Source organism: Pinus tabuliformis, chromosome 7 (genome assembly GCF_031772625.1).
Source record: "Pinus tabuliformis cultivar Carrire ecotype Pingquan chromosome 7, CPIR1, whole genome shotgun sequence".
In the NCBI taxonomy this organism is placed as follows: Eukaryota; Viridiplantae; Streptophyta; class Pinopsida; order Pinales; family Pinaceae; genus Pinus; species Pinus tabuliformis.
Genome location: NC_142293.1, coordinates 370,381,384 through 370,394,568, shown reverse-complemented (window position 1 = coordinate 370,394,568; position 13,185 = coordinate 370,381,384).

Below are 13,185 nucleotides of genomic sequence, written 5' to 3'. Positions count from 1 at the left end.
AAGCTCAAATTTCACATTGGAGTAAGAAATAGCTAGCACTTAGAGAACAATTGACATTAGTCAAATTAGTATTAAAGTCATCCGAATATCTGGGCATGCTCCCTAAATTCAACCTTCATTATGCTATGATTCCAAAGAAAGATATGCCATAATCCTTTGAAAAATTCAGACTCATCTCTTTGTGCAACTGCTTGTACAAAATTTCTTCAAATATTCTAGCGTCCAGAATTAAATTTTTTTATCACAAATGTCGTTTCGGAAGAGAAGTTTGTCTTTATTGGAGATGGACAACATTATGAAGCAATTGGTGTTTCCCAAGAAGGGCTTCACACAAGAAAATCTAAAAATAGTAAGGTAGCAGTTTCAAAGACTATGATCAAGTTCTATCACACAGGGCCAAGTATCCTACTTTTCCATGAGTTCAACATGTAAATTAGTCGAAACATGAGATTCCTTCTACATGCATATTGTTATGCACCATTTACCACCCTTGGTATTTTCAATTCTTGTTTTATGGCCTAGGGCAACCCATCCTTCCAGACTCCGTCCAAATATTTTAAAAACAGTGTTTTATTCCCTCTACGCTACTTTTCCTTGAGATAAAAGTGTGTACACATGGGTTAGTCAATACCCAACCCACATATATGTGTTAAAACACTTTAAAAAAATAAATTTAATTAATTATGGGTGGATTTTGTGGGTTTTACCTGTTGATTACCTCCTATTGCCCGTCATCCAACTGTTTCCTAACTAAAAAACTAATTGGGAGAAGTATAAATAGAGTTCTATGGGAAGGCCTTAAGGAGGAGAAGAGATAGATTTATTATACTGAGCTTATCCCTGACTGAGTCTGAAGTATCCCTGTGCTTCATGCATTTCCCCAAGTTTCAGGAAACCCTTGTTTCCTTGATTGTTGATATTCTCCCTCTTGCTTGAGATATCATGGTATTGGTTATGGAAGGAGATTGTTGAAGAATGGGACTGGACAGATCTGGAGGATAGTTCTGCTTGGAGCCAGAAGAGGAAGACTCAGGTGAATTATCTCCGTGTTAGTTATAACTTTCTACAATAAAAAGAAGGGTTGTCTTGTTCCTAAGATTAACTTTGTTTATGCATTAGATAGTGTTGTAATTCATATATGAATGTTATTTTGATGTATAACTAATCATTTTCTTATATGATACAAAGTTAATTTCATTAAAATGATTTATCTATATACTTCTATGTATCCTCGAATTGGTTGATTTGAATATTCAAAGATCATCAGGAGTTGTAGAGGGTTTGAACCCTGCGGGAACTACCCAAACAAAGGACATCCACGTATGGTTGATATTGCATAGTTTGTTTATATAAGCATGTTGCCTAAGTTGTATGAGCATTTCTTACTATAGTTTTCTCTTGCTCTGTTGGGGTTCCAACCCAAAGCCCTAGGGTACTTATTCCCGTAACAAAATTGGCAACTCCACTAGGGACAACAATCTCGTTATTCCTAGTCTGTCTTGTTCAGTGTAAATCACGGCTCAGTTCTTGGTATGCTTGCTGTGACAATATTATTTGGTCCAGTAGAATCTCAGACCTTAATTCTAATCTTTTTTATTTGGCTTTGTATTTTATTTTTCTTTCAAAGCTTTGTATACGCACTTTAGTCTGTTTACAGTAGCATACACATGCTTGTTTCTGTGAAGTGAACCCGCGTATACATGAGTTTCATTTATCAAAAGCGCATGTACACACCTCTGTGCTTGAAAACAGTCATGTATACCATTTTTTGCATTGTTTTTTCAAATCTCTCTGTCCAGAAAGATGTGTTTCTTAATCTATTTAGTCTCTGAGTGGTCAATTTCTGTCTCTATAATTTTATTATTCTATGAGCTTACCATTTTGAAGTCTCTTATGCTTTAAAAAGATTTGACCTAGGTTTGTTTTTGAGTGAGTTTTATGATTTGTGTTTTGGCACCAGGCTTCGTACAAAGGTTCTTGATAGTTCTGGTCCTCTAGAATAGCAGATTGTTTTCAATCTTAGTGTAAAGCTCGGTTATTGCTCTTCTTGCTTTTCTTTCCCTCATTTTGTGGCCTTATACCTTTTCTTGCTTTTTGGAAGTTCTTTTTTGACGAATTTGAAATTTTTTCTTTCATGACATCTTGGTCAATTTGTCAAAGCTCCTCGCTGATGTTTGGGTCGTATAGTACAAGTTGAAGCCTTTTTGTTCAAGTTTTCATTCATTGTCGAATTTATAACTTGCAAAGATTCATTGTGCTCTTCTTTCGGTCTTTGAGTTTTTAGTGGCATTTAGAGTGCTTTCAAAAGGTTGTTTTGATTCTTTCTTGAAAAAGAAAAGATATTAAAAAACATTGTTTTTGTTTTCTTTTTGCAAAGTTTGATTTTGGTTTCTTTTGATTTTTTTCAAAGTGAATTTTGATCTTTTTTTATTTCTCCTTCTTGTTTGGAGAGGATTTTGTATTCAAAATTTGTATTCTTTTCAAACACTTAAGTTGGCCTATTAATAGTTATAAACAATTGCTTTAGTTCTTTTTAGAGTAATCTAGGATCTTGCATCCTCATTTACACCTTGCATTAGGGTAGTTTTGCATTATTAAAGCATCAATCATCTTTTTAGTTTTTGTAGGTGTGAAGTGTGTTTTAAGAAAAGAAAAGAAAATGTTTTTGCTTTATAGAAGTTTCGTAGAACCCATGTAGAAATCTCTTTTTATCGAAGAACAAATGATTGCATTCATATAAGTTAGTTTTTCATTGATTTCTTTTGCATCATACAAACAACATTAGTTTCATTTCCATTTATACCCTTGACTTAAAAGAACAACCATTAAAAGTCAAGCACTTAATAGAATAAACTAGAAATTGTGTATTGTCATTAGAATACACCAACAAGTTTAGTTTTATTAGGGCCTTGGATTAGGCAAGAGGAGAGTTAACTCTCCAAGGCTGCTCTAAATTGTAAAACATAGAAGTTTGATTAAATAGATAAATCCAATAGCATTAGGGAGACTAGGAAAGCTCCATGAATGGGAGTAAAGAATGAGGGTTAGTGAAGATAAGGATGAGCGATACCCCCTCTTTTACTTGTCGGATGCTACCTCATGATTGTTTCACCTGGCTTCTAATATGAATTGGTGACCATAGTTTCCTATCATAGGAATCCATATAGGTGGCTACATAGGGGAATCCGGTGGCACCTGAGGATGACGTTGTATCACGTTCAACAATACTTCTAGAGAGCACCCTTGAGAAGCTTGGGGGCTTGCAATTGCAAAGGCTATTGTCTAGAGGTCAATGTAACTACCTCTGATACCTTCGCTAGTAGGCCTGGGGCATAATTACCCCAGTCTATTTTCGGAAGGCCCTTATTATTAACTTTCTTGTATTTTGGTGTCCGGTACTAATCACCCGGAGCAGAAATACGTGGAAGTTGTTTGATTTCAGATATCTTTAGGGACATTTTAGTGAGTGTTTTGCGCTCCTAGTTTCCCTAGATTTTTAATTTTCTTGATTCATTAAGTAGATTTTGTAAAATAATTCAAAGTGGTTGACCAACCATCTCGACGGTCTCGAAGACTTCATGGGCTTTCACCTACGAGTCCAGAGCCTTCTCCTAGAAGGATTAGGAGCGATTCTGTCAGTGGTTTCCAACAAGTGGTAGTAGGTGCATCGAAGATTGATCCTCCGTTTGGGGGCATTAGTTCACAAGATAGACCTGGTACTAGTACATAGTTAGAGAAGAGCACACCAGTTCTTTCTCAAGTACTCCTCCAGTCGGAAGATAGTATTGCAGTAGAAGAGCTTTCAGAGTCGATTGTAGCTCTGAATTCCCCTCTTCCTCCTGATCATCCAGATGTTTCGTTATATGTTGGAACTCTGACTCATAGGCCTTTGAGCCCAGGTCCACATACATATATCCCTTCGATGACCACTATTGGGAGCATGGCATCCACACGAGCATTGTGAGCATACAACCTCCCATATTTATACAAGGGGGAGGAACTATTTCCATCCCTTCTAACACTCCCAACACATTTACATTTGGGTCTACTTCCATTCTGTCGATGAGTGGAAGTTCTCAAGCTAATGCATCTAGTTTTGGATTTTTTTCCTTTTGGAATGCCCTCTCAAGGTATTCCTTTGGTTCCTTCGAATATACCATCAACCGTCTCTACATCCATGATGAGTGGAATAACTTCCTTTTAGGGTTTCCCATTTGGAAGTGGTCATATACCACATTCCAATACGACAGTAGGGTCAATGCCTTTTCCTTTTACAAGTCAAGGTAGTAACCCTTTTCACAGTTGGACAAACCCTACGGTTAGTGGGATAGGAGCTGGGAATCAATTTTTCGGCCAACAAGGGAATGTGTTGTATTGTTCGGTTAATTCATTTCAAAGCTTTTCACCATTTGCTAACACATGGAACCCTTATCAGGGGCTGTCAGCACCTTTCAATACTTCGTTAGGGGGTAACTTCACTGGTTACGGAGGATTTTCGGCAGGAGTTGGTCAAACTCTAAATTTTACTGGACCATAACGATCACCCTTTGGTTCAGTAGGCTCTATGAGTTACCTCAAGCAACCAGGTGCCTTCAAAATCTAGGTCATTATTTTCAAACCTACAGGAACCCTACCCATTCCTGATGGAATTCCCAAGGTCCTCCACAAATTCATTTTCTAGCCACGCTTAATTTGCTAGACTTGACTCAATTGACGAATGATCTAATTAGTTACAATCCAGTTTGGCCTCTGGTCCTAACTAAACTTCCATCCGATATTCCAAAATTCAAAGGGAAGAATTGTGAAGACCCAGGAGACCATGTGACCACATTCCACTTATGGTGCTCATCTAACTCCCTGATAGATGATTTGGCTAATATTTTCTTGAACCATTTTCAGTTGCCTATCTGCTATGAAGCCAAAACTGAGCTTCTGGCCAATTTTCATCAAGACATGGCAATGCACATTTTGGATCATATCCAGGAATGGAGATGTAGAAAGAGGCTTATCAAAGCCGAAATTCCACCAAAGTTTCATCTCAAATGGTTTCTCAAATCATTATAACTAGAGATCTCAAAGGATGTTTCTCTTTCTGATATTTATTCGGAAGATCAGGTTATTTTTCAAGCCCGACAATTAGAACTGATATATTCTCAGTCTGGGGCTCTTCAGAAAATCCTACCTGATGCTCCTATATCCAAGGTTTATTTAGCCAAACTAAAGCTAATCCCTTATGTCGATGGTATAGTTGGATCACTTGATGCAAATACGGTGAACCTTTTGAACCAATTGCAGCAATTGTCTCTGCAAACTGCTTCTTCTAACTAGGTAGTGCCATCTACACCTTCACCTTCCAACCTACCTCCATAAACACCGGCTTGTAACCCCAAAGGAAATCAACAATCCAATGGGAAGAAGAGGGGATGAGGTAAGAAGAAGAATTAGGAAGGGAAGGGTAATGTGAAGAAAGCCAACAACGGTGCCAGTGAGGGTAGAAAAGAGTCCAAGAAGAAGGTTAAGTTTCCATGCAAGTTATGCAATGGTGATCATTTGACTTACCTCTTCCCTAAGATTCAAGATGCTCAATGCTTGTTAGTGCAGCAAGGGTCCTCTAGCTCCCAGGGGTGCAGCATGGGGGCATGAAAACCTTTTTATGCAAGAAAAATGACCAATTTCATTTTTTAGCTTTTTAGCGTTTTTAGCTTTTTAGCTTTATAGTTTGGTCGTTCCTAGCTTACACAAAAAGGAAAATGAGCAATGTTTCCACAGGGTTCAAGCTCATTAAAAAATAAACCTACCTATGAGCATAGTTTCTCCTGGTTCAAGCTCATTAAAAAATGAATCCACATTTGGTAAATAACCTTTGTGATTGCCCTGCTATCAGCCTTTTTGAACCTTGGTTGTGTTCCTACCATCACCTCCATTCCTTTGGCCGATCATACGCTTCCACTTGATTTTTTACCCTTCTGAGGAATAGTTTCAATGAGTGATTCTATTAGCCACCTTCTTCACACTGCCATGTTTTGAGAAGTTCCAAACTTACCTGGAACCAGTTGCTACCTAAAAATACCACTTGTTCCTCAAAAAACGAGTCGCTTTTAAACTCTTTTTAGACTCATTAAATATAAAAGGATTGTCAAGCTATTGGCCTTTCTAGCTCATTAAAGTAAGGGGAAGCACCACCCATCCTATACATTTTAATATTTTTGGACCTAAGGGATTATCAAACAAAAAGATCGAGCGATTGTCCTTTTCGGCTTGTCAAAGTGATCGAAAAGTCATCCCTTTCGTATTATTTTATACCTTTTCGGACTTAAGGGATTATGCTACAAAAAAGGACTGTTGGAGTTCCCTTTTCATCCCTTTTCAAACTCTCTAAACATGAAAAGGACTTATTTATCTTTGTCGTTAAACTCGTTAAAAGAATAGCAACAAACTTGTCCATCCAGACAAGAACGATTTTCATTGTCGCTAAGCTCACTAAAACATAGCGACGGGTTTGCCTGAAGGTAAAATTATATACCAAGCATATGTTATCCTCCTCAAGCTTGACAAAAATAAATAGGTACTGGTTAGCAATGACTAAGGAAAAAGGAAGAAAACTTGGAGAATTTTATTGGTTGCAGGTCGCTCTTGAACATGACACTTTCACTCCATCACCATGATTGAGTCAGGTTGGGTTATTCCGTTCACTGTTCATATCACCATTGGTCCTCCGTACCATCCATGGGGTTAATGTTACCAATATATATCAGTGTCGTCGACATGTTCAAGAGAAGTCATTCAGAGAATTTACCATCCAGCTAACACCTCATCCACTGCAATACTTTCACATTTCATTTTTCATGACCGCCATTCCTGAACCTTGTATTGTCAGATCATTTTCACCTCCAAAAAAATCATTATTTCATTTCGTATCATAGATGTGGGATACGTCAAGGCCCTCCTACAACAGGTCACTTCTTGTCAACATAAGCTCATTATCCAAGAAGTTGACTTAGAAACAACCCTTTCAGTACTTTTAAGCTTGCATGCCTTAATGGCAAGTTTCTCACTTCCGGCAACAAGTTTACATCAATGACCTTCGACCGAATGATTATGCGTGGTGTTCAACATCGGCTCATATATTCACACCACGTGAATTGTACTGTAGTACCTTGAGGGTCATTATCCTTATCGGTGATTCCTCTCGCGCCTGTTAATAGCTTACATTATTGGCTGGTAATCAGGCGATGTCTTTCCATGTTCGACTTCAGAACATCTTTTCACATGGATCGACTTGTACATTGCGCGAAGATTGAATGAGCTTGAATACCCTAGATCTAGTTTCATCCATCCATGCTATGATATATTCAGGAACATAAAGACATCAAATGTGCACAGAATCTGCACAGATAGTCATCTATGCAATAGAAGACGACTTTTCATATGAAGAATCACTTTGTCATACGTACATGAAAAAGAATTTACGAGGATGAGCATGGGAATGCCCGCCTCAGCTAGATCATGAAAATAATATGATGATGATGTATTGTATTGTATCTTATACAGGTCACCTTCCAGTTTGAATACCTCGGATCCTCATGATAAAGCATCTCACCTGACATCAAAAGATTTAAGACCTCATGCTTTAGGGGGCAACTGTTATAGACATATTTGGGCACTGCAATGCCTATGTCCATAAACCAAGGGCTTTTTAGTCCCTAAAATTGTTGTTTCATACCCTAAAGGATCATGGTCAACTGATTACATCATTTCCCAGAAGTTCCACCTGAAAAACCACTCAGAACTGGCCAAAACTGGACCATACTGACTGCTCCATGGTCAAGGTGCGATGCATACTGGCTGCCACACTAGCTAGGTGAGTGGCATACTGAAATGGCCTTTTGTAGGGTGTGATGAGAGAGAATAGATAAATGGGAGAGATAGTTTGCTAAGTGGAAGCTCATGGAATCTTCCAGAAACTTCTCCCAGGACAATTGCCTCTCTGAATTTGCCCAGGGATGAGTATGAGATCAATGAAATATCCAAGTGGAACCAAGAACTATTAGTGGAATGACACTAATCAAAAGCCCAGAGCTAACTCACACCCTTGAAAGACACCTATAAATGGATCCCTCAGCTGAGAGATCTAGATGCTGGAATTTTGTAATTGGTAAGGAAGTGTTGTTGGTTTATCTATGAGAACAGACATTGTATTGTTGGGTGATCTTTCTTTTCATGAGGTGAAGAGGGCTTCTATGCTAGGAGGATGATGTTGGATCAGACAGTTGGGTTATAATCCTCTCTTCTACTATTAATAAAGTTATCTGAGTTTTCCTCCATATAATCACGTGTTTGTGAATCTTATTGTTTATGAATGCAATTGTATGGTCAATGCGTTTCTGATTCTGCATTGTTTATGACGTTTTAGGTAGAGATGCTTTGATGGTTTTTTGTTACTTTGACTCTATAGGTACTCTTTAAAGTGGGACAAGTAGGAGAGGAGTAGCAAATTCTATCAAGGGAAAGAGAAATCAAGCAAGGATCCAAGCAGAAGATCTAGGTTGGTCCTCTTTTCTTCCCTCTTATCTATTACACTTAAAGGAAATATTGAATTGCTTTGATTGTTTGTTTTTAAGATAGCTACCCATCTTAGTGGGACTAGCAGTTCGAATGGACACTATTTTTCCCGGAGACACTATGTCTGCATTGGAGGTACTCCAATCGTGTCCTACTAAGAGAAGTGCTTTGCTTTCGGTGATCAGGGTAGTGGATCCAAAAAATTCTTTAGTGCTCACTTTTGATATGTTGAATGTAAAAAAGAGACTTCCTCACCATATGGCTTTCCAGATAAAGTCTACTTACCGAAAAACCAATATTTTTCGGACATTTATAGATGAGGGAGCTTCCACATGCGTAATGTCTATGTCATGTTGCAAGGCCATTGGATTGCCTTCTGTTGTTCCTTCATCGACTCTCTTAATAGCATTTGATCGACATTCTCATAGGCCACACGGAATTATCCCAGCCTCTTCTATATGTGTTTGAGGAAAGGTCGTTAAGATTGAGGTAGAAATCGTTGATGCCAACCTAGATTACAACCTCCTCTTAGGAAGGCATTGGATTTATGAGATGGATGCCATAGTTTCATCTCTATTCCATATCCTCTGTTTTCCTTATGAGGGGAGAATTGTTAAAATTGATAACTTACATTATTCTCCGAGTGACTATCGAGCAACTTCAAATTATGCCATTCCATTGGTGGATAATCCCTGTCAACCTATAGAGAATTTAGGAGTTGGGATGTTGTTATGAAACCAGCTCAAGAAAAGATAGAAAAGATAGATCAATGCCTTAGAATTCAGCCTCTTTGAGGGGGAAACCTCCTTTACATTACATAAATGAACAATTCTTGGATGATACAAATGAAAAAACCTCCTTTCTATATGTAGGAGTCTAAGGGGTTATAACATAATCAGAGCCGACGTAACAATAATAATGTAAGGGCACAATAATAACAATAGTGGGCTTCTATGGGGCACAATAGTAACAATATGGGCACTACATGGGTACATCAATATAATAAGTGGGTTATACTAATAACAATAAGGGGTTACACTAGTAGTATAGGGGCCTAACATGCCCATCTCCTTCAAAAAGCATTGTCCTCAACGCTTGAGTAGTTCTTGATGCTTCTGTATAAAATTCTTGTCCTCCCATGTGGAATATTCAGCGGGTAAGTTCTTCCACTTGATGAGATACTCTGAAATTGATCGATTTCGTAGCTGTCGGGTTCTTGTTTCTGTGACTGCTCCAGGTTCCAATATGATTTTTCCTTCCTCTTCAATTTCTGGCAATATTGCTTGAATTGGGATCCTTTGCAACTTTTGAATAAGTGGCCATACTTCTTCGTCCTTCTTCCATTCATCCCTTGCCTCGTTTATCCAATCTGGTTGGATAATATAAATAGCACAAAACAATGCTTCCACATCCTCATCCTTGAAGAGTCTTCCCATTCGGTAAGGTTGCCATTTTTTAAGTGCATGTAGTATTGCCAACATTTCCTTCTCATAAATAGCTTGCTTGAGATGTAGCAGTAAAAATACCCAATCACCTACATCAAAACATTTTTCACTACGATGTTGATCTACCTGTTGTTTCGTTTGATTTTGCACCGAAGTGGCGTTATCCTTTAAAAGTTGGAGAACTTGTTGTTGATGCTCGATGTGATCTTTCTCTACTTGAACCTTTTTCTTCTTGATATGTCCTTCTATCTTTTGAGGAGTGGTAATTTCTTCCAGTCCTTTACAATATATGGTCGGATTCATTTCTTGATGCTCGATGTGATCTTTCACTTCTTGAACATTTTTCTTCTTGATGTGTCCTTCTATCTTGATAGTTTGAGGAGTGGTAATTTCGTCCATTGAATTACAAGATATGGTTGGATTCATTTATTCTTTCTCAATGTGATCTTTCACTTCTTGCACCTTTTTCTTCTTGATATGTCCTTCTATCTTGAGAGTTTGAGGAGTGGTAATTCTTACCAATGCTTTACAAGATATGGTCTGATTCATTTCTTCTTTCTCTGGGGTGGTGTCTTGGCGTATATCCTCTTCTTTTGATGTTTCTTGATCCTTTTCTTCCTCCTCTTCATATTCTATGTAAAATAATTTCTTCTCAGCACACCTATGACCTTTAGTGCATTTGCTATCACAATTGTAACAAAGCCCTTTTTCTCTTTTTTCTTCCAATTGCTGTGGTGTAACCCTTGTAGGTTGTGGAAGGCTGGGAGAAACAACACTTCCATCTTTATAGTTGTGAGGGGTATGCTTCCTGGTTTCCATAATTTTGCTTTCCATTATGTCACAAAGCCCTTTTACTCTTTCCAATTGTTGTGGTGTTGCTCTAAAGAAGGTGTTGCTCTTTGTATCCTCCTAATGTGCTATCATTTCCTCCGTGAAAATTGACCACGTAACAAGCTTTTTATGAGAACAAAGTCCTTCATACCATAAAAATTGATCTCGTTCTAAATATGAAGATGCAATACATACCATTTGTAACAGTTGTACACCATGTATATCAAAATATTGCTCCATCTGAAGTATCCAATTTACCAGATCCTTGCCATCAAACTTCCTCATCTTGTTTTTTCTTGATTTTAGGAGCTCGACCTTGAAACGACTGTAACTCTGTACTTTCAGACCTTTAAGTTCTAAAATTGCAACCTGTAGTAGCCCTCTATGTCCTCTTTTCAATGCCACTAGTCTGATCCAAATTGGACTCTCTAAGAAAAAGTTATGCACAATCTCCCAAGATGACCTGATTATAGACCTTTCCAGAAGAGCAAAATTGTATGAAGTGCCACGTGTCACTGTTTCAACCTCTAGATCTAAAAAATATATAAACAAAAACTAAACTCCGTCCTCTTTCTGTACCTTCTTTCGAAATTTCAATCCGATGCCCAGAAAGAGAGGTATGACGATTTTCCCTAGGTCACCTGTTTTGAATGTAATTCAGGAGTCTGCAAAAATACCAACTTCCTTAGATAATATCTCTGCAAATATTGTGCGAAAAGCTCTCAAATTCGGACCCAAGGTTCAGCGCGATTTCTTCTCCAATGGGTTTTTTTTGCGACTTTTGAAACGTCACAGAAAAAAAGTTATAGCGAAAATTCCACGATGACCTGTTTGGAGCAACGAAACCCTAGAATCCAAAGCTCTGATACCAAATGTTATGAAATCAGCTCAAGAAAATATAGAAAAGATAGATCAACGCCTTAGAATTCAGCCTCTTTGAGGGGGCAACCTCCTTTACATTACATAAATGAACAATTCTTGGATGATACAAATGAAAATACCTCCTTTCTATATATAGGAGTCTAAGGGGTTATAACATAATCAGAGCCGACGTAACAATAATAATGTAAGGGCACAATAATAACAATAGTGGGCTTCTATGGGGCACAATAGTAACAATATGGGCACTACATGGGTACATCAATATAATAAGTGGGTTATACTAATAACAATAAGGGGTTACACTAGTAGTATAGGGGCCTAACAGATGTACTCTTCCTTGATGGGTATATTTGACCTTCCCCCTACTACAGCTAGAATCAATGCAATTTCATCCTCCAAGGGGCCTTCACGAAAAGAGTTCTTTCGAACTCATTACTTTTTAGACCGTTGGACCTTACCTTCACCTATGACCACATTAGATGGAGGCCAGGTTGGTGGAGTGGCATTTCCCACATCTGCAGCAAAACTTAGCTATCAATCTAACGTTAACTCTATAGACAACCATCCCACTCCTTTTTGAGAGGAGGCATTAGATGGTGATGTGGATCCAACTTGGACCCTTGACTCCACTTGTGCTCTTGATTGCGTAGATACATTTTCACCATTTGACGAAGCAATTTTAGAAGCGATGACAGGTGTAGATTGACCTTGGGAAGATTTACATCATCGTTCATATTTTCTTCCTCCATTGCATGAAGTCAAATCTATGTTCTCCAATTTGTTTACTAGCGATGGTTGTATAGTTTCAAACCCTTTGGCTCTAGCCCAATTATTTTCTGAAGGTAATATGTCGATTTTATCAAAAATTGTACCTATAAACATCTCTAGGAATCCTGACATTATAGAAAATGTCTTCATCGGAGCCGATTGTTCCCCTGAAGAAATTAAAATTCACACCGACCTTTCTAAAGAGTTTCAAGATGTTTCAAGATGTGTTCACTTGGACTTATGAGGAAATTCCTGGTATTGATCCATCTATAGTCTAGCATGAGATCAAGATGTACAAAAACACCAAGCCAATTTGTCGGAAGCTTCAACCGGTCAATCCTTGGAAGACAAAAGTTATTAAAGCTGAAGTTGAAAAGTTGCTTAAGGTGGTTTTCATATACACCGTTCCTCTAATGGAGTGGGTTTCCAATCCAGTCCCGATAGATAAAAAGCAAGGAACGATCTGAGTGTGCATCGACTTTAGGGATTTGAACAAAGCTTGTCCGAAAGACAATTAACCCACACCTTTTATTGATCAAATAGTTGAAGAGTATGCAGGTACTAAAATTTTTTCATTCATGGATGGTTTCTCTGGTTATAATCAAATTTCTATCCATCCAGAGGACCAGCATAAGACGACTTTTATTTGTCCCTAGGGCATGTTTGCATACAAAAAGATGCCTTTTGGTCTTAAAAA